Source organism: Helianthus annuus, chromosome 3 (genome assembly GCF_002127325.2).
Source record: "Helianthus annuus cultivar XRQ/B chromosome 3, HanXRQr2.0-SUNRISE, whole genome shotgun sequence".
In the NCBI taxonomy this organism is placed as follows: Eukaryota; Viridiplantae; Streptophyta; class Magnoliopsida; order Asterales; family Asteraceae; genus Helianthus; species Helianthus annuus.
Genome location: NC_035435.2, coordinates 43,078,963 through 43,105,473, shown reverse-complemented (window position 1 = coordinate 43,105,473; position 26,511 = coordinate 43,078,963). Strand labels below are relative to the sequence as shown.

The window sequence follows — 26,511 nt, the reverse complement described above, 5'->3', positions numbered from 1 at the left end:
CAGGTGAGTACATTGGAACCCGCATTTACTGTTTTCCAAACTGTTTTGGGGTAAAACACATGTGCCTACTTGTTACTTTCATGCTTTCCATGTTTTCACATCATATACCTTCTATGTTCGTTAGTACATTATAGTACATGATTTCATTACATTTCATGCTATGTATGCCCATTGTGTGCGTACTTAGTACATTGTTTTACATTACATTTCATGCTATGTATGCCCATTGTGTGCGTACTTAGTACATTGTTTTACATTACATTTCATGCTATGTATGCCCATTGGGTGCGTACTTAGTACATTGTTTCACATTACATTTCCTGCTATTTATGCCCATTGTGTGCATACTTAGTACAATTGTTTACATCACATGCCTTCATTTTGGTATGACATTTGGTTTGTTTAACATGGAACAATACATTCATTAACATTAGCTACGCCATTCGTTAGTAGGTAGTGGTACCATAGGAATTGACAACTCCCGTTCCTGAAATCCTGGGTTTGTTTGGATTGGAGGGAATGACCGAATTCGATATACATAACTTAGATAAACCTTTAATTTGTTTAAGGGTTTATCGCCACAGTCTCAAGGCTTGGATGTATGCATTTTCACAATACCGCATAAATGTTTGTATCAGTATAGCATGCATTGTTCCACAAAACATAACGTTGATTTAAACCATGTTTTACTTCAATACCTTGTTTTGTGCATTTTACATATGGTTTAGTTGATACATCTCACTTACCATACAAGTTATATTTTGGGTACACATTACATGATCTACATTAAACATAAACATTTTGACATTGATATACATACTTGGTGGTTTACATTGAACATAGACATTTCGATATGGTTTACACAATAACACTTGACAATTGGTTTATACATGAACAATTTACATGGTGGTTGGTTTGGATAAATGGTTTGAGTAACGTGGTGTATGTAATATGATACAAACATGGTGGATACGCCGCTGGTACTTCCTATATATAAATGCTTGTATAATATTACATATCGTAGCGTTATCTAAATCATTTCAGTTTAGACATATTACGTTTTACACAAATAACATATTGTTCACAAGACATTATTTTTTACAAACAACTTATCTTATACAAACTCATTTTTACTAGGTTATTCATTTAACCTTACATTATTCTCTTATTTATACATATCATCTGATCTTATCGTTTTTCATACGATTTACAAAACAAAAACAAATTACAAGGTTCATGACTGACTGTTATTAAACGTTTTCGTTAAACTCAAGTCATGAATCCCATTTTCACAAAACCTATGTATCTCACATGCATTTTTATGCTGACGTACCTACTTTCACATGTGTTTTCAGGAGCTATCGTGTAGGATGACAATGGTGACACTAGGGCGGACCTGTGCCTTAGAGACTAAAAATGAAGATAGACTAGTTTAATTATGTCACGAACTCTTTGTTTTCCTGTTTAAAACAATGTACTACGCTTGTTTAATAAATAAAATGTAACTTTGATTTCCATGGTTATGAAACAATTAATTCTGTCCCAACACTCCCCGGCGTTTCCGCCGCGGTTGCATGTTATACGCGGCCGGGGTGTGACAGAAGAGTTGGTATCAGAGCCAATGGTTATAGGGAATTAGGTTATTAGTAATACTTTGACCTAGACTATAACTTTCTAGGACCCTAACACAAGTTATCTTGTGTTTAGATTTTAAAACATGCACTTCACCTATCCTTAGGTGATAACCACAACGGGAACTTCGATTCCGAATCCGCTTTGAAAATTAATCCTCTGTTCGAGGATGATTGATTACTAGGTTTTGAACCCCCTGTTATAAGGTTTTGAACCCCTTTGAATTTTCAAAAAGTCTCGTCAAGGTTTTCGGGTTTTAATAGTGTGAACACGTGTGAACTGGAAGAGTGAATGCATGTACCCTGAGTTTTCTGTCTAAGGCTAGAGTGTTCGTACAAATCCACATAATCGGACCAGTCACTCTTACCTGGGAACTCTTGGGGTGAGTGTTCACTTATAGGCGAACATGTCTTCGCGATACATTATTTTTGACCCATTTACTTTGACTAGACATTGCGTGTCGCTTGTTTGCTTTGTGATGCGTAACCACCATCTTTGCTTTTGTTGATTTTGTTTCATTTCATCCTCTTCATCCAATCATCTCACTCGTTTCCTTTCATGTTTTTCCTCTTTTAGAATGCCTCCTCGACGCGAAAACCAGATAGCTACTGCCGAGCTGGCAGAAATTATTGCACAGCAGATGGCTGCTCAATTCCCAAATCTCTTTGCTCAATGGAACCAAGCCAACAACAAAAACAATGCTCCATGCAATTTCAAGAATTTTAACTCGGCTAAACCACTCAAGTTTAGTGGTTCTGAGGGAGCAATTGGGCTTCTTCAATGGTTCGAGAGCATTGAGAATACTTTTCGCCACGTTCAGTGTCCGGATAATCGCAAGGTCGAGTTTTCTTCGAGCGTGTTTCAGAAGAGGGCTCGTACATGGTGGAATGGGGTAATGAGAGACCGTGGTGCAGAAGTTGCTCTAGCACAGACATGGGCTGAACTCAGAGCTCTTATGATGAGGGAGTTTTGTCCTCGTCATGAACAACGAGCGTTGGAGAAAGAGTTTGATGTTTTGAAGCAAGATAGTGGCGAGCACAGGGCATATACTGATAGGTTTGAGGAGTTGAGTCTGCTTTGCCCGACTATGGTTATCCCACTCGACAAGGCTATCGAAAGGTCATCTTGCCGATGTTTGTCGGTTTGCTCAAAATCGCGCAGTTCAGAACCCGGCTCAACAAGTTGCTCAGCCTCCTGCTCAGCAACAGGGTCAAGCTGCACGACCACACTACCCACCAGGTGCTTGTTATAACTGTGGGGATCTGACCCATTACAGAAATCGGTGCCCAAGGCTAGCCAACCAGAATCAGAATGCCAATCAGAATCAGGCTCAGGCTCGAGGTCGAGTCTTCAACATGAACGCACAAGAGGCACAAGCAGATGATAATGTGGTGAACGGTACGTTCTTTATTAATAATCAGCCAGCATCTGTTCTTTTTTATTCGGGTGCCGATAAGAGTTTTGTGTCGTTATCTTTTGAACCATTGCTTCGAGTGTCTAGAACGAAACTAGGTAAACCATTGACAGAAGAAGTGGCGAGCGGTGAACCCATTGTTCTTGATTCTGTTCTCCGCAACTGCCAGTTGAACCTTAACAACCATCTTTTTCCTATTGACCTCACGCCTATGCAACTTGGAAGCTTCGACGTTATTGTGGGTATGGATTGGTTAGCCAAGCATCATGCAGAGATAGTTTGTTTTGAGAAGATCATACGCATGCCGCTTTCGTCAGGTGAGATCCTACAGGTTCGTGGTGAGAAACCTGCTGGTGGTCTCAAACTCATGTCTTGTTTTAAAGCTCGGAAGTATCTGCGAAAGAACTATGTGGCCTTTTTGGCACATGTTGTAGCAGATAAGGGCAAAGGTAAGTCTATTCAAGATATTCCTGTCGTTCGGGATTATTCAGAGGTTTTCCCTGAAGAGTTACCTGGTCTACCCCCAGCACGCCAAGTCGAGTTCCGTATTGATCTCGTACCTGGTGCAAATCCCATTGCCAGAGCTCCATATCGTCTTGCACCATCCGAGATGCAAGAGTTGTCTAAGCAGCTGCAGGAACTCTCCGACAAAGGTTGCATCCGTCCTAGCTTTTCACCTTGGGGTGCTCCCGTTCTTTTTGTCAAGAAGAAGGATGGATCGTTTAGGATGTGTATCGATTATCGTGAGCTTAACAAGCTTACCATCAAGAATCGATACCCCCTACCTCGCATTGATGATCTCTTTGATCAATTGTAAGGCACTTCTTATTTTTCAAAGATAGATCTGCGATCTGGATATCATCAACTTCGTGTGCATGAAGAAGATATTCCCAAGACAGCGTTCCGCACTCGCTATGGACATTATGAGTTCACAGTCATGCCATTCGGTTTGACTAATGCTCCTGCTGTTTTCATGGACTTGATGAATAGGGTCTGCAAGCCTTATTTGGATAAGTTCATCATTGTTTTCATTGATGACATTTTAATATATTCTAAGACGCGAGCTGATCATGAGCAACATCTTCGTCTTACTTTGGAACTCCTAAAGAAAGAGCAACTTTTCGCCAAATTCTCCAAGTGTGAATTCTGGCTTAAAGAAGTTCAATTCTTAGGACACATTGTCAACGAACAAGGTATTCATGTAGATCCCTCCAAGATCAGCGCGATTAAGGATTGGGATACACCTACTACTCCTACTGAAGTTCGTTCTTTTCTTGGTCTAGCGGGTTATTACCGCCGCTTCATTGAGAACTTCTCGAAGATTGCAGTTCCTCTAACTGCTCTAACTCAGAAGAACAAGCCATTTGATTGGCGATTCAAACAAGAGGAAGCGTTTCTGACTTTGAAACTAAAACTTTGCGACGCGCCTGTCCTAACTTTGCCTGAGGGCAATGATGATTTCGTCGTTTATTGCGATGCATCTAAATTGGGTCTTGGCTGCGTCCTGATGCAAAGAAACAAAGTCATAGCATACGCATCAAGACAGTTGAAGATACATGAGAAGAACTACACCACTCATGATCTTGAGTTGGGTGCAGTTGTCTTCGCTCTTAAGATTTGGAGACATTATTTGTACGGCACAAAATGTGTGGTTTTCACGGACCACAAAAGTCTTCAGCATATCTTCAATCAGAAAGAACTCAACATGAGGCAGCGACGTTGGGTGGAGCTTCTAAACGACTATGACTGCGAGATTCGCTACCATCCTGGTAAAGCGAATGTCGTGGCCGATGCTTTGAGTCGCAAGGAACGTACTAAGCTTCATTGTGTTCGTGTCCAATCTGTTATTCAAGCTCAATCCGATATCCAAGCCCGTATTTCTCAGGCTCAACAATCTTGTGTTTCACAAGGTTTGATGGATAAGGAATTTCCTTATCACATAACTCCTGCTCTAGAACTGAAAGACAATGGATCGTATTACTTCATGGACCGTTTGTGGGTCCCGAGCCAAGATAATCTTCGTACCCTGCTTATGGATGAAGCCCATAAGTCTCGTTATTCTATTCATCCTAGCTCAGATAAGATGTATAAGGATCTCCGTATTCAGTATTGGTGGCCTGGTATGAAGAAAGACATTGCCTTATACGTATCCAACTGCCTTACTTGTCTTAAGGTTAAGGTTGAACATCAGCGTCCTTCCGGATTATTGGAGCAACCGGAGATCCCAGTTTGGAAATGGGAAAACATTACTATGGATCTCATTACTAAACTCCCGCGAACAAAGAAAGGTCACAATGCCATCTGGGTAGTTGTTGATCGTCTTACTAAATCAGCGCATTTCTTGCCAATCCGTGAGGATTTTTCTGCTGACGAACTTGCTCAAATCTATGTGGATGAAATTGTAGCTCGACATGGTGTTCCTTTGAACATCATTTCTGACAGAGATGCTCGTTTCACTTCTTATTTTTGGAGAACCATGCAATCTGCTATGGGGTCCCAACTTAATCTGAGCAAGCTTATCATCCGCAAACGGATGGTCAATCTGAAAGACAATCCAGACACTGGAGGATATGCTTAGAGCTTGTGTGATCGATTTTGGTGGTAGTTGGGATTCACATCTTCCATTTATTGAATTCTCCTACAACAACAGTTATCACTCCAGCATCAACATGGCTCCTTTCGAGGCTCTCTATGGTCAAAAATGTCGTTCACCAGTCTGCTGGAACGAGATCGGCGAGGCTCAGCTTACTGGACCTGCCCTCATTTTAGAGACAACAGATAAGGTAAAGAAAGTTCGTGATAACCTTCAGACAGCTAGAAGCCGTCAAAAGAGTTACGCGGACCTAAAACGCAAGCCCTTGGATTTTCAAGTCGGTGATCGTGTATTACTTAAGGTCTCACCTTGGAAAGGTGTGATCAGATTTGGAAAGAAAGGAAAACTTGCACCTAGATACGTTGGACCATTCAAGATCGTCGAAAGAATCGGTAAGGTAGCCTACAGACTTGAGTTACCTCCTGAACTTGGAAATGTTCATCCAACCTTTCACGTGTCCAATCTCAAGAGGTGTTTAGCTTATGAAAACCTCCACATACCGCTTGATGAAATTCGTGTTGATAAAACACTGAAATTTGTTGAGAAACCGGTGGAAATCATGGAACGTGAAGTCAAGTGGCTTAAACGCAAGCGCATTCCTTTGGTCAAGGTTCGCTGGGAATCTAAACGTGGACCCGAGTTTACTTGGGAACGTGAAGATCAAATGAAGGCGAAATACCCGCATCTTTTTCCACGAGTTTCCTCTAAATAAATTTCGGGACGAAATTTCCACAAGTAGGGGAGACTGTAACATTTGTGCTTGTAATCATTGTGAACAGTTCATTTATCAATAAAACAATGTTATTTTATCCCAATGTTTGTTTGGTTGTGTTTTACATTTTTCATGTTTTGACTTTTGTTCAATTTCAAACTCTACATCGCTTTCTGGAGAATTATACGCAAACTGGTGCGTAAACGTACTCAGTTTAAATGCGAAAAATACTACGGAACATCAACATATACTCAACATACCTTAAATAACCTTTACATAACTTAGAAATAAGTTTTGAAGGCTTTGGTATGGCAAAAACAAGTTAATTCGCTTACAGGGACTAAACTTGACAAACTGCGAAAGTATGCCAATTTGAACAGTAACAAACATTCCGGAACATGTCCATAAGTTAAAAATACCATAAATATCCTTTACATAGCTTAGAAATAGTCTTTGAGGGGTTTGGTATGTTAAAATAAACTTTTGGATCATTCAGGGACTAAAAGTGTCAAAAAGTGCACAAGTTTGCACTTTCGCGCATAACTTACGTTCTGAATACATCCGGACATCCAAAAATTTATGTAAGCATCCTTATATTATACCTTAGTGTTTGGCATGAGAAAAATCCATTCGTCGCGTCATTTGGATCGTCTTTTGCGCTTATGCGCATTTCGTCGTAATTAAGCGAACATCGCGATCGTACGGCCAAACGAACCGACATCCGGCATATTTTTGAGCATGTTTCATGTCCACAATGTTTAGGAATCATTTTAGGGCCTTAAAGTTGGCTTTACGGGCCTTAGAAGTGCTGAAAATGGCTTAAATACGCCACAGGGACCTAAACTGTAAATTCTGCAAGTTGTGCAGATCAGACAGGGCCAGGCGGCCCGCATTAGTTTGGCCTGCACCTTGACGCGGGCCGCGTCAGCCCTACAGTTGCAGAAACTTGTTTTTCTTGCAAAACTTGGCCTTTCAAACACTCCAAAGGGCAATGCCCTTTCACAATCTGTAGAGTTAAGGTCATAACAAGCCACCACAACATCTTGACAAGTGTATGGATGAGATCATGGCACGATATTCAAGAAACGATCCTAACGGCTTTACTTTTCCTATAAATACCCCCCCCCCATTTGTGTTAAAACCCACAAAACTGATCAAAGAGCTCTAAGTTGATGCTATTGCTTCATACCTGAGCTCCTGGATCGAGTTTAGCTTTCGGGGACCCTTCGTAAGTGTTCTTTCGTTCTTTTAATCGCTTTCTAGTGCTAAAGTCAAACTTTGTTTGACTTTCTGCGTTGACCAGCCTATGGTCAACACGAAGTTCGTTGGAACTTCATAACGTGAGCGTGATCACGATGGTTATAGTCCGTAGTGACTATACCTACTGATTACCACGTTATCTAGGCTCAGTGACGAGTCGTAGTTTCGGCCAAAATGCGCATTCTTGCGTATTTTGTAACCAAACTACTCGTGAGTATCAAAACCGTTTGTTTTGATGCCAAACATGTTTTCTAAACTTAGTTAGGCATGTGTTAACATGCTTAGCTCGTCACTTTTAGTTTAGTGCTTATATAGGGTCGTAAAGTAAGCGATCTAAACAATCGCTTACACTTTCGAACCCGACCAATTTGGTCGATCATTAGGATCCGACCAAACACATTAGGTGACCATAGCTGTAACCTTCCGAGGTTATACCTTATAGTCACGATGTTAGGCGTTCCAAACGCGTTCTTCGCGAACGACGCGTTAAGGTAACATAAGCTACCTAAACGGGTCGTAATGGGCCGTAAGCACTTAGGTTAGGTTTCATTTTAGTATGTAGGCTTTGTTAAACCATATTATACGAGTCTCCATACTCGTTTGGTTTACGAACCCGCGTACTATCCGATCTTCCGATTTTGGTCCGGTATATTAATATAGCTACCTATTAGGTGCCGTTTGATATTTCGTGACCTCTAGCATTGTGTGATTATTACACAAGAACTTCAAAGCAATCTCAGGTGAGTACATTGAACCCCGCATTTACTGTTTTCCAAACTGTTTTGGGGTAAAACACATGTGCCTACTTGTTACTTTCATGCTTTCCATGTTTTCACATCATATACCTTCTATGTTCGTTAGTACATTATAGTACATGATTTCATTACATTTCATGCTATGTATGCCCATTGTGTGCGTACTTAGTACATTGTTTTACATTACATTTCATGCTATGTATGCCCATTGTGTGCGTACTTAGTACATTGTTTTACATTACATTTCATGCTATGTATGCCCATTGGGTGCGTACTTAGTACATTATTTCACATTACATTTCCTGCTATTTATGCCCATTATGTGCATACTTAGTACAATTGTTTACATCACATGCCTTCATTTTGGTATGACATTTGGTTTGTTTAACATGGAACAATACATTCGTTAACATTAGCTACGCCATTCGTTAGTAGGTAGTGGTACCATAGGAATTGACAACTCCTGTTCCTGAAATCCTGGGTTTGTTTGGATTGGAGGGAATGACCGAATTCGATATACATAACTTAGATAAACCTTTAATTTGTTTAAGGGTTTATCGCCATAGTCTCAAGGCTTGGATGTATGCATTTTCACAATACCGCATAAATGTTTGTATCAGTATAGCATGCATTGTTCCACAAAACATAACGTTGATTTAAACCATGTTTTACTTCAATACCTTGTTTTGTGCATTTTACATATGGTTTAGTTGATACATCTCACTTACCATACAAGTTATATTTTGGGTACACATTACATGATCTACATTAAACATAAACATTTTGACATTGATATACATACTTGGTGGTTTACATTGAACATAGACATTTCGATATGGTTTACACAATAACACTTGACAATTGGTTTATACATGAACAATTTACATGGTGGTTGGTTTGGGTAAATGGTTTGAGTAACGTGGAGTATGTAATATGATACAAACATGGTGGATACGCCGCTGGTACTTCCTATATATAAATGCTTGTATAATATTACATATCGTAGCGTTATCTAAATCATTTCAGTTTAGACATATTACGTTTTACACAAATAAGATATTGTTCACAAGACATTATTTTTTACAAACAACTTATCTTATACAAACTCATTTTTACTAGGTTATTCATTTAACCTTACATTATTCTCTTATTTATACATATCATCTGATCTTATCGTTTTTCATACGATTTACAAAACAAAAACAAATTACAAGGTTCATGACTGACTGTTATTAAACGTTTTCGTTAAACTCAAGTCATGAATCCCATTTTCACAAAACCTATGTATCTCACATGCATTTTTATGCTGACGTACCTACTTTCACATGTGTTTTCAGGAGCTATCGTGTAGGATGACAATGGTGACACTAGGGCGGACCTGTGCCTTAGAGACTAAAAATGAAGATAGACTAGTTTAATTATGTCATGAACTCTTTGTTTTCCTGTTTAAAACAATGTATTACGCTTGTTTAATAAATAAAATGTAACTTTGATTTCCATGGTTATGAAACAATTAATTCTGTCCCAACACTCCCCGGCGTTTCCGCCGCGGTTGCATGTTATACGCGGCCGGGGTGTGACACACGGGGCCGTGTCCGGGCTTCTGTGCAGGCTATAAATAGAGGTGCTTGGTTCACTTCAAATGCATCCCTTGGCAAACCACCTCTCTCACACTTCACCCACCCTCCACCACCATCACAACCCACATCCACCACCATCATCCATCATAGAGTGTGTGTAGTAGTCTCGGGGTCCAAGATTGATAGTAAGAGTTCTTGACAATCAAAGGCCATGTTTGCCTAAGTCTCTTACATCACTTGGTGAAGACAAGCATTTAGTGTAATACTTTTTATTTTTAATCTTTTCGCACTTTTTATTTGGTTATGCATTAATGACTTTAATAACTAGTTTCTTATGTTGAAGGTGAAACTTCCTTATCATTTGTCTGTGGTGTCTTGTCATTATTTTACTGTCTATATAAAATAAAAGATTTACACCATTCATATCTCTACGGTCTATATAGAGATATGTTGGCTACCTGGTCGGGGGTTAAGGGAATGGTTTTGTAAGGTTCTTGCCTTGTTCAGTGTATAGATCCTGCAAGGACCTGGGTCAAGCTTACTAGGACCTCCTTCAATACCCACTGGTATTGGATGGCGGGGGTGCGAAAGGCTTGATCCCCTCATATGTAAACTACTATTAATACATTAACCCGGCTACTTAGGATTTTATCCCTGCTGACTCAAACTACTTAGCTGAGGGTAACGTCACCTTCAAAAGAGGGGCCTACCACATTACGCATTAATAACTTAATTAATTATCTTTCAATAATATAACCCTTTAGGATTGTATCCTTGCTGACTCAAATTACTGGGTTGAGGGTAACGTCACCTTCAAAAGAGGGGCCTACTACTATAACTAAGATAATCTCTTAAAAAGTGCAAAAGTGCGGAAATAATCAAAGGTTACACTAAAGGCGAGTCAGATCCAAGTGATTCATCTTGTCTATCTGTTTTTATTTTTATATTTATTTTCAGCATTTTTAGTTTTTATTTTCATGTTTAAACCTTTTCTAAAATTTCGATTTGATTAGACGTTGAGGATAAACCGGTACTAAAAGTTGTTGTGTCCTTGGACGACCTCGGTATCTTACGAACGCTATACTACGCTCACGATGGGTGCACTTGCCCATGTGTGTGTTTAGTGTTAGTAAAATATCGTGTTTTATAAATTTAAAACTTGACGAAAGTGTTAAAAAAGGCTAAAAATATACATAAAAACCTATCAAACTACACACGCATCAGGGTTCATAAGCGAGCTGCAAAATACTTTGTTGGTAAGTAACTCCGACTTTCTTTCCATAATTAATCAGAAACTTAACTTGGACGAAGGTATAAGAATAAAAAATATAAGCAATACATTCTAAGAGATCAGCACTAATATTTTTTCTAGCGAATTAAGATGATCATTTCTTCAATATGTTTTAATTCTTAATACTCATTGTTCTGAGAGTGTTTTTACTTTCTTATATCTTTGTAGCTCACCATGTAAAATAGCCGATTCCAGAGACCATATGCTACTTAGATGTGTTCATCAGTTGCTACGTACCAATTATCAACTAACATTGATGATACATACAATTTGGATTTTAATATGTTACATTAGTGAAAAATGTACCAATTATCAACTAACATTGATGCAGGGCCGGCCCAAGCCCAAATATTTTGAGGCTTGGGCTTTAGACCTCCAAGTCAATAGTGCCTCTAACTTAAAATATATATATATATATATATATATATATATATATATATATATATATATATATATATATATATATATGACACTTTGGTCGTGCCGAACTTATCTTTGTATATATAAAAAATATATATAAAAATACAAAAACATTAAATTAACTTCACCAATAATAAACCTTTAAGTTTATTTTGCCAGTCACAAGCCCGGGTAAAGGAGAGTTTTTCTCAAATAGTGTTTTTTTTTGGAAAAGAGGCCTCGAGTTTTTAATTCGCTTTAGGCCAACAAAATGGTTGAGCCGGCCCTGCATTGATGACACATACAATTTGGATTTTAATATGTTACATTGGTGAAAAAGGATTGGTGGTGATTGTAGTCTTTTATATATTATGAAACTAGTGGGTTATACCCGCACTTTGCTACGGTACAACCCAATTTTTAACAAATTTTAAATTGAAACGTATGCGCAATTGATGTTTTTGGTTGATATACCAATACCAATGTCGATGTTTTCGGACATTAACATAAATTCGGCTCATCACAGTACCACTAGGGACACCGTACCAACACTGATTGTGGCTTACGATAAAAATATACTGTAATGTGAATAAAACTCCTTTATCAATGAAAATTATATATGCATAAAATTAAACACGTCACAACGGTTTACTCGGAACTTTATAAAAATCTTGTATATTATTAGAATAACGAAGATAGTAAAATGGTGCTAATTTAATGCGAGGTCATTTAGATAATATATACGTTTGCGCTTATTGAGACGTAGCTAAAAATAGGCATGTTGCATCCACATGCTCATAATTTTAAAATACATCATATATTAAAATTTATAAGAAAAAATATATATATATATACTCAAAATTAATTATAATAAAAAATTAAATCTTTAAAAAATTTGTAAATTTGCGCGAAACGAATTCGGTTATAAATTATAAAAACAAAAATCAATACTGTTTCTAATATTGTTCGGTTAGTATCTAGCCGATTTGTTTTGTTACATGTACAATACCGAATGCGGTTGAAAATTAAAAAGAAAAAAAAAACAAAAACCAAAAAATGACAAAAAGAAAAAAGAAAAAGAAATTCACATAAGAACAAAAAGTGCACATTTCATCTATTATATATATAACTAGTATTTAACCACGCGTTGCGGGACGTAGGTCGTAAAACCGTGCTAAGTAGTAAACAAACACCAACCAAAACCCAGAAAACCGTTGAAGAAAAAAACGCGAATTTATACCGCCACGTGACGTAGAAAAAAAATACAAACTTATAGCATGAGCTAGTGTAAACGAACTCAAATTTATAACGAAACAACTTTAACTTAAAAAACCAAAGAAAAAGACAGAACTTGCAAAGCTAAAAATAAAATATAGAAATTTATTGGCTTAAAAATGTAAACCACAATTAAAAAAAAACTAACTCCAATTTATATAATCTTAAATATAAAGGTCGGTGACCCGACCAAATGACATACTTGCCCCTCATTTGTCTTATTACCCTTTCTCTCTTAATACATTTATTATCCTGTTCCTTCTTCCAGATCTTTCTTCCTCTCTCTGCTCTCACTATCTGACGCGACAGTTTCTTCTTTGTTTCCTTAGTTTTGCACGCACGCCACGGATCTTTTCTGGGTTTTGGTTTCACCAAGTTTCGAAATTATGGGTTTAAGGTTGCTTCAATCTCCCATCGCTGGGTTTCAGATATTGCTATGGTCACTCGGTTTCTTCAACTATTACAAATGGTCTTCGTTTCATATGTTATTCGACAACCGCTGCTGGTGATGATGGTTGAATCCGGGACAAGTAAAGCTTTCATGATAAAAGGTACGAGATAGGTCAAACCCTACAACTCTGGTAACTTCTCCGGTGATGTTCCGTTTGGATTCTATCATTGGGAGTCAGTTTCTGGATATAATGGTACATATACGACTTATAAATAATTTACACATCCTTTGGTTTTTAGATTACATGAATTTTAGGTTAAAACATGTTAGTAATTATGTAGTTTTATGCTCTACAAATCTGATTTTGTTGTATCGGTTGAGAAATTTTATTGGTTGCAGTAGACAATCTGGTTCTAATTAACATAATATCGATATCGATATGACTTAGTAATAATTACTATTTTACATCCTTTTGTTCTTAGATTACACGAACTTTAGGTTAGAATCACCTGATTAAAAGTACGGTTCTAAGTGCAATTGCTTAGTAATTGAATAAATTAGGGCTAAGATCGTCTTTCCCTATTTTTTTTTCATGTTTGAGTTGATTAAAGAACGATTTAGTCAAAGTAAGTTGAATACACAGTGTGATTGATGGTGAGAAAATTAGGATCACAATCATATATTTGACTTTGATTAGCGAGTTTTGTTTGACCTTTGAATCTAGGTTTGCAGCCAGTTATGATTATTTTTTTTCTCCAAATACGGATTGTTTGTGCAGGATTGGTCGCTTCTGTATCTTTACACCGTCGCTTTGCGGTGTGCCTAATGTTGTTTTGCTAGAAGACCGTGTTGGTTGCTGGTTGTTGTGTGAGAATGTGTTTCCGAGTTTATCAACTTTATCACTAGCGAAAGAGTATGATTCGGACCCGTGTTGCGTCTCCGAAACCCGCTGATTCATGTGGCAGTTGCATCATCCATGTTGGTTTCAAACAATCAGATCTAAAATCAGCAAGAAATGATCGTCATCCTCAAGAATCTTCGATCCAAGTTTCTACAATAATGAGGTAATTGCTATGCGTATACATGCGTAAATTTAAATCTTGGGTTTTTGGGTGTAAATTACTCCACCGGAAAAATGCGCCCTGTTATTTTTTTTAGTCATCATGCTCACTTTATTCTCAATTTTGTTATTTTGTTTATCCAACCACACCATAAAATTATAATTGGTTATTCACTTATAAATTGTTTTCCGTAATTATTATCAAGAGCATTGCTTTGGAAATAATAATCGGATTAAGATAAGGTCTATTATACATTGATGAGATACTTTAGTGGAATAACTATTTTGTCATAACATAATTATTGGTTTATGTCTTACAAATTATGATTAAATTTTGTAGCTACGTATATTTCATATATATTGTTAAAATATGAGATTGAGAAGATGAATACAGAGAGGTACCCACTTATTTAAATCGAAAGCATATCAATGATTAGTCACAGTTACTCTAAGATGGCCGAGGTTCGGCTAACACAATTTTTGACTTAAGTGTTTTGGGAGCCAACCCAAACAGTGCCTAAATTACCCGTTTTGACCCGTTGCCGAACGGTCCCATTTTGCCACCTCCATTGGTAAGCCAAGGAATGTTTATTTAGCCCCTTCTAATTCCATTTTTTGTGAGAAATAAAGATATTTTCTATACTTTGATACAGGTTAACTAATACCCCACAGGTGTGGGTTTATCCCGCATGTAGATACCCATTCAACATTCGAGGGCTCAATTTACTGCCTTTCATTCTTAGGATCTTGCATTGTGGAGTCTAGAGCATCTGTGGTGAGATACAAATAGTCCAAATTTCTTTAGGAGTGCTATTTATCTTCCCCCTAGATCAATGATCTTGCTTTTTGGAGCATGAAGATATGCTTGGCAACAGTATATACCCCACCATAAGGTACTTTATGTAAGCTTTTAGCTTTTATTTGCATATTTTTGTGATATATTGCCGTTATGTAACAATGGAATGAATAGATCATGAATTTTTAGAGGTCATAGTTTTGACCCAGGGGAAATGGGCTTGAACTGGTCAAACGGTTCAAAAGTGGGCCAAAAACTCTATTTTAATAAATAAAACGCCCTAATTCGGTTTATTAATGGTTGGGATTGTTATTGGCATAACATTTTTTTATTATCAACTTGCTATAATTTGTGGAGTCGTCAAACATTAAAAAAAAAAGCTTGAAAGAAGAGTTTGCGAGTAAGCCACAAACGTGATGTTGCCGCCGCAACGCACGGCAGGGTCAAAATTCTAGTACAAAAACAAAAAAGAAGACAAAAAATACCACCCTTATCAGTCACCGATTAACTTTGTGGTGCAAAAATAAATGAAAAACAAAATGATGGCATTTTGGTAATAAAGTAACAAAAGAGGTTTTCTATATATACTGTATATAAGAAACTACACTAAATGTATATAGTAATAACTAGTAAGGAACCCCGCACTTTGCGGCAGGTTTCGTCTGTAATAAGAGCGGTTGGTATTCTCGTGTTATTTTCAAACTAATTTGCTAATACAATCAATACACCAATTCACAATGAACAATTGACTATACACAAACGAATTGACCTTAGAATAAGTAATTAACAATAAGCAATTTTGAAAACCCCATTTTAATAAAATTTATCAATATAAAGGGTTTGAAATATGATTTATTTTGTATTTTGTTTCAAGAAAATAGAACTTATCAGAAACACAGATTATAAGGTTTTTCTTTTAATGAACATGTTAAATAAATCAAACTAGGGTTAAACCCCGCCGCGTTGCGGTCGGGGGCTTACAAATTAAACAAAATAGAAGAAGTACCCGACGTTGCAGCGTATTTTTTTTACAATACCAATTTTTTTTACAATACCAACAATCGCTTTAACATTCAATGCATTACAATACCAATAATTGTTTCAACAATTGAAAGATTAAACTTAATCGTATCGGCGTCGATTTGATTCGTTACAATGGCATAACAATTGAAAGATTAAACTTCAATGTATAGGTGCCGATTTGACTTGTTATAGTACCAACAATCACTTTAACAATTGAAAGATTACACTTAAATGTATGTAACTAATTAAACCAATTTTCTATGAAGGTATAGATTTATTAATTATGTAAATATACGTTCTATTGTAAAACTTCATAACTTCTTAAAAAAAGTAGATCTAAATTGATCCAATTCCTTAATTTCACCGTTTGAGACCAAGACCCTATTCATTCCAAAAAAAATTAAAATAATGGAATGATTGTTGGGAAAAAACTGGTAACATAATTTTTCGAGAATTTTATGTGTCTGAAATGCAGTTTGGGGAGTGCGTCGGATCAATTTGGGATGATGAAAACACCTAATATTAAAGAATATGGGGATGTCACAAGATTCAGAGAATACAGAGGTGTTCGGAGATCCATTAACAGCAAAATAATGGTATTTGGCAAAAGTGATAATGCATAAAACTTGTCCCTCTTTCTATATATAAATATGTGTGTGTGTATAAGCATGCGTGTATTCTGATAATGTTTTGACACATCTAGTTAGTTTTTATGTACCTAATTTGCCACTTGTAATATATGTGCAATTTCAAGTGGAGGGAGACAGGATACCTTCGCCACAAAAAAGCCATCCATGTTATGAACATGAGGATAAAAATGTCTCGTCTTTTCCAACAAAGGATGAAATCGGCTTTTCCTAAAGCGAACAAACCTACTACGTACAAAAACAAACACACCTTCTTTAATGCATTCATAAAATAATCATAAGTAATGCAAAAAGTCAAGTACCCTGGGCGACCAAAGTCTAATATGCATGGCACATGTTTCACATCCCTCTTCTTGAGTGCATAGTGTATAACATTTCATTCTGCAACCCATCACCAGATTAAGATGAAATAACCAATAATAATAATAACAGTAATCATAATAATGGTAAGCATCCTTACCTCATGTGGAGTAGACCACATAACCCCCTAATTTGGAGTTTGCATCCACCATGCCAATTGCTGCAAGTAGTAGTTCCTGCAAATCTTAATCAAGAAATCCAAAATGGAGTGCCTACTACACCACAACCACTCACACAAAAGCACATTTTTTTCTCCAACTTATTGATGTTTATAAATATCTGAAACTCAAAAACAAAAAAAAAAAACAAAACAAAAAAAAAAAAAAAAAAAAAAAAAAAAACCAATGAAGCAACGATAAACCTTAAAGGACAAACAATTGACATCAAAGAACAATAAACTTACATTCAATTAACAACAATCAGCACAACAACGTCAACAAAGCAATCTCAACACTGAAATCTAACCCGATACAAACTGCCCATCTTTTGTCCAAAAGTTGTATATCCAAAAGCATAGCCTCGAGACTCACTCGAGACCAAAAACGTGTGTTCAGGTTTCTACTACCACATCTTGTTCAAAAGCCGTAAACCCAAATATTTCCTAATAAATGAGATGAAAAGATAAGCAATCAGCTGAAGCAGAAAGCTAAATCACTTTGAATAACCACCGACCACCATACTCTGATGACCATTGGCATCAACAACCACCCAACATCGAAGCCGGAAATCAAAGCAAGGCCTTATTCCTAACAAAAACAAACACAAAGTTACAAAATTTGCACACGACGGCGCCTGATCGGAATTTTTGGACGGCGAGAAAGATGATACCAGGGATAACTAAACCAAAGTACGTTTAGCATGAGGAGCCGACGGTGAGAAAGATGGTTGCCGGAATACGTTGCGTGGGGTAGACCACCGTGACGAACCAACGGCCATAATTCAGAGGTATATTTGAGATGGGAAGCAAAAATCTCAGAACTTGCCTTTCTTTCTCTATAGTCCATGTCTTCTTTACACGTATTCAAGCGGTGGTAGATATGTGTGTAACTGGGTGACAAGCAAACGGGACAGGTGGTTCCCAAAGAATGCTTACAACCAAAACAACACAGCTTACAACACTTATTAGCTTGAAAAATTCATCAAGCTAAATGTACAACTCAATTAAGCAACTTTGTGTTGCTAATTCGTATTTGGTGAGACTATAACATTTGACCTCAAGGAGAGCAACACATTAACTCTAATGATTTTGCTGATTAGACGCAAGACCCATCCAATTATACGTTAATTATATAAATTGTATCAAACTACTTTAGATCAAATACTTAAATGCCTACCTTCTATTTACTTTATATAATAATTTCTTTTTTATTTTTTTAACAGCAAGATAACTTCATTGAAAAATATTACCAGTAAAGAGATAGCTAAAAACTAAAGTGTGGCATTTTTGTAAATATATTGAAATTGGGTCATCTTTTGCAAGGTTTTCACAATTTCCCTTTCTATATAGCGCATTGTATTTGGCTACTGTAGCCAAAAAGCTACCCAAAATGTTATGTTAGATAATAATTATATAATCTCTATTATACAAGTATAAAACACCGTGTACCTATGACCTATAATTAGGCATGCTAGCACCCACCGGACGATTATTTTCATAAACTTTATAATCCTCCTCTGTATATTTTCATAAACTTTATAATCCTCCTCTGTATATTTCTTTCGAAAAATGTTTACCTCTTTTTCGTCATAGGCTCATAGCTATAGTTTTACTAATAAACAAAAGAATGACATGCCGTAAATCATTCAAGTAAAGAGATTGAAATTTTAACCAAGTCAAAAAATTTTAATGACAATAAAGTTTTGTCATCAATTTTTTAAGTATATACTAAGAAATTTCACTAGTATAAAATAACTTTTTTGGTGCTGTATTTTATCTTATACCATAATAACAACACCATTAAATCTCCAAACACACCACCAAAAAATCAATAATATGCACCACTAAATCTTTAAACATACCACCAAAAAATTAACATAGAATTAACACGTGTCAAATAATAACAAATCTGCATAGCACCAAAAAACAAATCTCCATAGCACCAAAAAATAAGACAAGAAAAAAATATAAATTTTTAATATTTTTGCAGAATTCCAGAATTTTTAGTATTATTTCCCAATATAATTCCAATTACACACAAATGCACATGCTCACGACAAAAGTTAACTAGTATTAAACAACCCTACAACCCGTTCAAGTATACGGAATCACAAAAGTCTGAAACACAAACTAATGCTTACAAGATCAAAGCATCCTTTTAATAAATCCCGACATTAAATCTACCACTAAATTCTCAATTTGAGATTCTTCAAAATACCCTTCTTTATTCCAAAGCTAAAAACAAATAAATACAAAAGTTAGATTTCAAATATATATAATTTAATGCAATAAACTTGTTTATGAATATTTACGAAAACTCACTCGGTTAACCAAATCATGTTGTATAGAGTCGATAAACTCTTTCATATGTTTGATTACCATATACCCACATTCCTAATTGTCTTTCTGTTGTTTGCGCTGCATCATATTCACAATGAATTACTTTGACTAGACTATTTTAAATAAATAAAGTATTCACATACCTGTGACGTGCCACTTGAAATTAATCTTAAAAACTACTTCAACGATCTTGACGAGCATGTAATTTTTATGGGTCTTCTCTTCATTTATAGAATCAACAATATAGCCGAATTTGAAGTCCGGGCAAACAATTATAAGTGACCAATGTTTACTACAAAAATAAAAATTATAGAACATATTAAGTATGTATATTGTATGTGTATGTGTGGTGAGGAATTTATATTACCCGGCTAAGTATGGTGCAAGATAGAACACTTTTTTAGAATGAAGCTCACACATTTCTTTTACGTTTTTTAACGTCTTCAAGAAGTGTTTTACACCGTGACCCAGTGACTTTTTGTGAATTTGTGGATTGAAAAAAGTACACCTAGAATTGGGCGACTCAAAGAAATGCCTAAAAAAATGTGACAAAGTTAGTAAATTCAATACACACATAAATATTGGATTCTTATAGAAACAAGTCTTTAATTAGTTACCAAACTCATATAACTGCCTTGAGATTGCATTACATATCCCGGAGGTTGGATTTGTAGAAATGGGTCGACTTCAAGCTAAGATAACAAAAAAAGTGTTATAAAATGCACAAATAAATCTAAATTAATATAAACTACCACGATAATCTGAAATCTTCGTGGTGCCATTGGCTTTTGTTTGTGACGAGGAACTTTTATGACAAGGTGATCCGTGACTCGAGGCCATTCTCGAGGCACTTGATTTGCTTGGTGTATCCCACTTAAAATTAATCTTAAAAACTTCTTCAATGATCTTGACGAGCATGTAATTTTTATGGGTCTTCCATTCATTTATAGAATCAATAATATAGCCGAATTTGAAGTCCGGGCAAACAATTATAAGTGACCAATGTTTACTACAAAAATAAAAATTATAGAACATATTAAGTATGTATGTATTGTACGCGTATGTGTATGTATGGTGAGGAATTTATATTACCCGGCTAAGTATGGTGCAAGATAGAACACTTTCTTAGAGAAGCTCACGTATTTCTTTTACGTTTTTTTAACGTCTTCAAGAAGTGTTTTACACCGTGATCCAGTGATTTGCTTGGTGTATCTCAGTTCAGAAGCTACAATTTAACCATAAATATTACATTACATTACAAATTACAAAACTATAAATAAGCAACATCTTTATGCATAAAGTAGTTGTATTATTAGCCTTGGGAGTTTTTCAAAAAAAAAAAATGAAATTTTTATTTATAACCTTAAAGTTTCAATATTTGACAATTTAAGTCTAAAGTTTCAATCTTTAGTAATTTAACCCCTTTAACTAATTTGATTTTTCACTTCTACTTCAAAAGTTTTCATGTTTTGCATTTTAACCCCTTGATTATTTTTTGTTTTTAACCCAAAGTTTTTCATCTTTTACAATTTAACCCCAACACTTTTTTACATTCAATTTTGATCTCTTGTACTTTACATCTTTCGCAGATTTTCCGTTTAACGTTTCGTTCTAAATTTTCCGAGTTAACACACCGCAACGTGCATGTGTGGTTCAACGTTTTTTCATCTACTTCCCCGTTTGACAGGCCCATCGCAGTGCGTCTATTTTTTCCTTTTATAGGTCTGTCACAACGCGCGGGTCAGGGATCGATTTAGTTATTCTTGTCTATGTTTTACACACAGGCTCGCGATCATGTAAAAAACATTTGCATTTCATCTAATATGATATATAACTAATGAATCTCCGCCGCATTGCGGCGGGTGGTAATTCTAGTTAAAAGTAAATATTAAAAGCTACAATTTAACTAAATCCTCGCGCATGTGATTATAATCGACTCATAATTGTAGAATGATGTATAAATGTTTTTAATGTAATAGTTTTACATGTGCAATACACTCTCAGATGACGAAACTGTTTTGGCCATCATGATATGAAAGATTAAAAAAGTCCTTTACCCACTGTAGTATATAAGCTCAAATTTCACATCTTATATTTAATACCTAATTAATTCTTTTAATGTTCTCTAAAGATATACATACAAACATAAAATATACATAGCTGAAAAGATTCAGACTTAAAATAGTATTTACAAAAGCCCAAAAAAAACTTATAGTTAGAAATAACAGAGCTAACCATGCTCTTGTGACCTGCAGTTTATATATTGGAATAGAAGTGGGTTAAAACAATAGGTTTGTCAATCTCCATTAACCTCACATACATATATGCATATTAAAAAGGATGTCAAATTGCCCAACCCACTGTACATCAAATGTCAATAGCAGTTCCTCAAGTTATGTGTAGCATGTCATAATAACATAAGTAATATTTTAAAGCTTTTTTTCTAAATTTCTTTGTTTTTTATCTTTAACTATAGAAGATTGAAAAAGGGAAAAAGACAATAGTCTAACTTCCAATTGACAGAAGTGGAGTTGTTTGAAGTAAGAATAATTGCAATCTTAGCCTTCACTACACAGACAATCCAAGTGATTAAAAATTCAAATAAAACCCTACATCCATTACACTCAACCTCTCGAATCACTATACCTAAAAATCATACATACATACTAACAAACATATACATATAAAGATGAAGTTAGATTTCGATTTAAATTTGAATTTTCGTATACAAGTATTTTGGTGCTATCTAAAAGTTTCAGCCCCAAAAAATCAATTTTATTGTATATTTTGGTGCTATTAACAACCTTAAGCCTCAAAAAATCAATTTTATAGAGGTGCATAACTTGTAAACATTTAATGGTGCTTTGTAATCTATTTTTTGGCGCTGTGTTTATTTAATAATTAATAATGGGGTAATGTTGTTATTTGGTGCTTTATATTATAAAACACCACAAAAAACATGAAATTTACACCACCAAAATAAAAGCTTTTAGAATTTGAATGACAACTTACATATGTAGACAAATGTTAGAGCTCTTGATGTCACGGTTGTTGCTCCATTTTTTGTTATCAGAATCATTATGAAGGTAATCTAGTCCACTTGCAACACACATTATTATCATTTTTTTGTGATTGAGTATCAGATCCTCTGTTTTATAATGACGGGATCATCATCATCAGCTACAAATTGAATCTCCTCCAAAAAAAAAAAAAAAAAAAAAAACTTTCACCTTCACGAGTAGCATGATACATAATTTTGTTTCTCAACTAAGACATGTACCAACTTGTGTCCAATCAAGAATCTTTCATTCCTACACAATTCAGAAAAAAAAATCATAAGTGCTGGAAAGCAAAATTATCAATACACATTTGTAAGTTTAAAAACTAGTAGCTTGGCAGAAATTGCAACATGGACACTTGGACAGAAAGCACAACACATTCTTGGGTGAAAAATTAACAATCTAAATACATAATTACATTCAGTGAACATAGATCGGGTGGGTTATGACCCAAAACCGAAGCTTTCTCAAAAAAGAATAAAGAACTGTTAAACATATTCAGATTTGACTTCATACTTACAGTTGAATTTAACAAGCAACCAAAACTATAAACAAACGCTGTTCAATTTAACAAAATCGAAACTTGTAAAAACCTTTATTCTAACATAAAAGGATGTACCAAAGAGGAGAAAGAATCGTAAAAGAGACCCGTGGCAGCGGAACAGATAAACGCCACGGGGAAGAAAGCAACGTGAGCGCGAATCGCCAAAATCGCCGGAGGCTAGGGTTTCGAAAGAGTAATTGGAAAATATGACCTTAACACACCGCTAAGCGTTTATAAAAGTGTTTTTTTTATTTATTTATTTTTTCTCTGTCCAGTGAAATTTTAAAGGGTTGTTACTTTTCCACCCTCTATGTAAAAAGAAATTTATCAAGATACATTACATAATAATAATAATCTAAAACGTAAATCCCACTTTTATTATATATAATAAACTAGGTTAGAACGCCGTGTAATATACGGGTTGAATAAATATAATTTTATATATAAAATAATAAAAAATATATATTTAAAAACCTCGTGTATTACACGAGTTGAATAAATATAATTTTATATATCAAATTATAAAACAATATATCTTTAAAAATCTCGTTTATTACATACATTGAATAAATGTAATTTTATATATTAAATAATAAAAGAATTATATCTTTAAGAACCTCGTGTATTGTACGGGTTGAGTTAATTTAATTTTATATATTAAATAACGAAAAAAAGTTACATTTTTAAGAACCTCATGTATTGTATGGGTTGAACACATGTAATTTTATATACCAGTCAATAAAAAGTTATATCTTGTTATATCTTTGTAAAACCTGTGTATTATACGGATTGAATAAATCTAATTTTATATACCACACAATAAAAAAAGTTATATTTTAAAAAACCTGGCGTATACGTGTTGCATAAATGTAATTTTGTATAGTAAATAATAAAAATATTATATCTTTAAAAAACCTCGTTTATTACACGGGTTGAATGAATCTAAAAAAAATTATATCTTTAAAAAAAATTAACGGATATACTCGATATATGATGGATGGGATGATTGCGGTGATGATTCTTATAAATGTCACGTAAACATACTGAATATCGTATTTGAGTTGAGAGTTGAACACGAAAATAAAAGTATACAACCAATGAACATTGATTAATGTTTTTGTTTACCCCTTATAAACATTTATGAAATATGTTCTACCCTTAACTACTTTAGTTTAATAAAATAAATAAATTATTTACATTATACTAATTTACATTTAGTATACGTCTTTTGTTAATTTCAGGATAAATAATTTGAAATCTAATAAATATTTCAAAATATCATATTATCTCCTATAAGAATTGTTTAAATTTATATTAAATTAAATTTTATAATTATCTTTTAATTAATACTAATTATCTATAATTAAGTAGGATAGAGAGGAAAAACCTAAAAAAATAGATGGCTTCAATGTAAGACCCTAATACGTATTTGACTAAAAGTCGCAGCGGAAGTTCAAGCCATAAACTTTCTTTCATTATAAACACCTTAACTTATTTAAAAAATAACTTTAACATAACTCTTTCACATAAATCCATCAATCGACTTATTTACTAAGTAGAAACATAGCTTATGTTTACTACATTATATACATCAACGTTCCCGTACAATCTCACTAGTGACTCGATCCTCGATCTCTGTTCCTTGATGATCCTCATGACTCGTACTACCTGCGCTCACCACATTAAATTCATAACATTAGTACGCATTATAAACATACAAGATTTATTCACGTTTACTTTTTGTTCCGTTAATTCTTTACATCCCAGCTTTCCATTTGATCGTACATTCCGTGGTGAGACTTTCTCATTGTACCTGCGTTACACTTCGTTCACAAGGCACACTATTATTATCGTCAATACTCAATTTCATTGAATACATGCGTATATACTTTCATACATACTTACATATGTGCATCCGTTCACACATAACTGCTTACAAACCTACGTACCTACATTCATACGTACGTTCCTACATACGTGCATACCTACATACATACATGCATACATGTCTACATACATACCTATTACATGCCTTCTCACAACCCTACATACGTGCACACACTTTCGTACATACTCGGATATATATATACACATACACATACTACCCACATACACACCTACATACATACATACATTCATTCATTCATACATACCACTTATATTCACACATACATACATACATACCTTCATACGTATCTACTTAAGGAAATTCTTAACTTAGAATCCCACATTTAGGTACCATATTACTACATATTCTTTAGGATCCCACCTTTGGGTACCATATTACTACATATTCTTTAGGATCCCACCTTTGGGTACCATATTACTACATATTCTTTAGGATCCCACCTTTGGGTACCATATTACTACATATTCTTTAGGATCCCACCTTTGGGTACCATATTACTACATATTCTTTAGGATCCCACCTTTGGGTACCATATTACTACATATTCTTTAGGATCCCACCTTTGGGTACCATATTACTACATGTTCTTTAGGATCCCACCTTTGGGTACCATATTACTACATATTCTTTAGGATCCCACCTTTGGGTACCATATTACTACATATTCTTTAGGATCCCACCTTTGGGTACCATATTACTACATATTCTTTAGGATCCCACCTTTGGGTACCATATTACTACATGTTCTTTAGGATCCCACCTTTGGGTACCATATTACTACATATTCTTTAGGATCCCACCTTTGGGTACCATATTACTACATGTTCTTTAGGATCCCACCTTTGGGTACCATATTACTACATGTTCTTTAGGATCCCACCTTTGGGTACCATATTACTACATATTCTTTAGGATCCCACCTTTGGGTACCATATTACTACATATTCTTTAGGATCCCACCTTTGGGTACCATATTACTACATGTTCTTTAGGATCCCACCTTTGGGTACCATATTACTACATATTCTTTAGGATCCCACCTTTGGGTACCCTACCCGTCGGCGACGCCCTCTAGTTTTTTGCAGTTTTCTGCAGGTTCGTTACGTCGTCCGTACGCACTAAAACGCACGTAACTTTTGAACCGTTTACCCGTTTGACCTCCCGTTTCTTCCTACATGCTTGTAAATTCACATTCTATCATATGAACTTAAAATCTTACCTCCGGATTACGGAAATCCTTAACTTACATATATTCGGCTTAACTATTTTCTAACTATTTGACCCGTTAAGGGTATTCGCGCATTAATTGGTCTA

The 26,511-nt window shown here is 35.2% G+C and overlaps 3 long non-coding RNA genes across 8 annotated transcripts in view; 1 reads left to right on the top strand and 2 right to left on the bottom strand.

Annotated features, from left to right (window-relative positions):
• Nucleotides 1-13,137: 13,137 nt before the first annotated feature.
• LOC110942259 lies at nucleotides 13,138-16,952 on the top strand. 2 transcript variants are annotated; one of them, XR_004889477.1, is made up of 4 exons: nucleotides 13,138-13,462; nucleotides 14,081-14,934; nucleotides 15,016-15,255; nucleotides 16,657-16,952. It is a non-coding gene; the product is annotated as an uncharacterized LOC110942259 (long non-coding RNA). The 2 variants fall into 2 exon arrangements; XR_002594681.2 differs by having other exon boundaries at nucleotides 13,163-13,462; nucleotides 14,081-14,366.
• Nucleotides 14,852-18,272, bottom strand: LOC110942258. 2 transcript variants are annotated; one of them, XR_002594677.2, is made up of 5 exons: nucleotides 18,017-18,272; nucleotides 17,592-17,934; nucleotides 17,289-17,467; nucleotides 17,131-17,209; nucleotides 14,852-17,056 (listed from the first exon to the last, which is right to left on the bottom strand). It is a non-coding gene; the product is annotated as an uncharacterized LOC110942258 (long non-coding RNA). The 2 variants fall into 2 exon arrangements; XR_002594678.2 differs by having other exon boundaries at nucleotides 14,852-17,053.
• Nucleotides 18,273-19,326: 1,054 nt separating this feature from the next.
• LOC110942265 overlaps nucleotides 19,327-26,511 on the bottom strand; it is a 61,969-nt gene continuing 54,784 nt past the window's right edge. The window contains exons 1-9 of one of the 4 annotated variants that reach the window (XR_004889474.1): nucleotides 23,364-23,472; nucleotides 22,916-22,996; nucleotides 22,698-22,833; nucleotides 20,778-20,910; nucleotides 20,303-20,694; nucleotides 20,053-20,220; nucleotides 19,829-19,977; nucleotides 19,668-19,763; nucleotides 19,327-19,580 (exon numbers count right to left, since the gene is read on the bottom strand). This is a non-coding gene — a long non-coding RNA (uncharacterized LOC110942265). Of the gene's footprint in view, nucleotides 19,581-19,667; nucleotides 19,764-19,828; nucleotides 19,978-20,052; nucleotides 20,221-20,302; nucleotides 20,695-20,777; nucleotides 20,911-22,697; nucleotides 22,997-23,337; nucleotides 23,473-26,511 lie in introns of those variants that run through there. The other 3 variants (XR_004889475.1, XR_002594705.2, XR_004889476.1) reach the window with 3 other exon arrangements.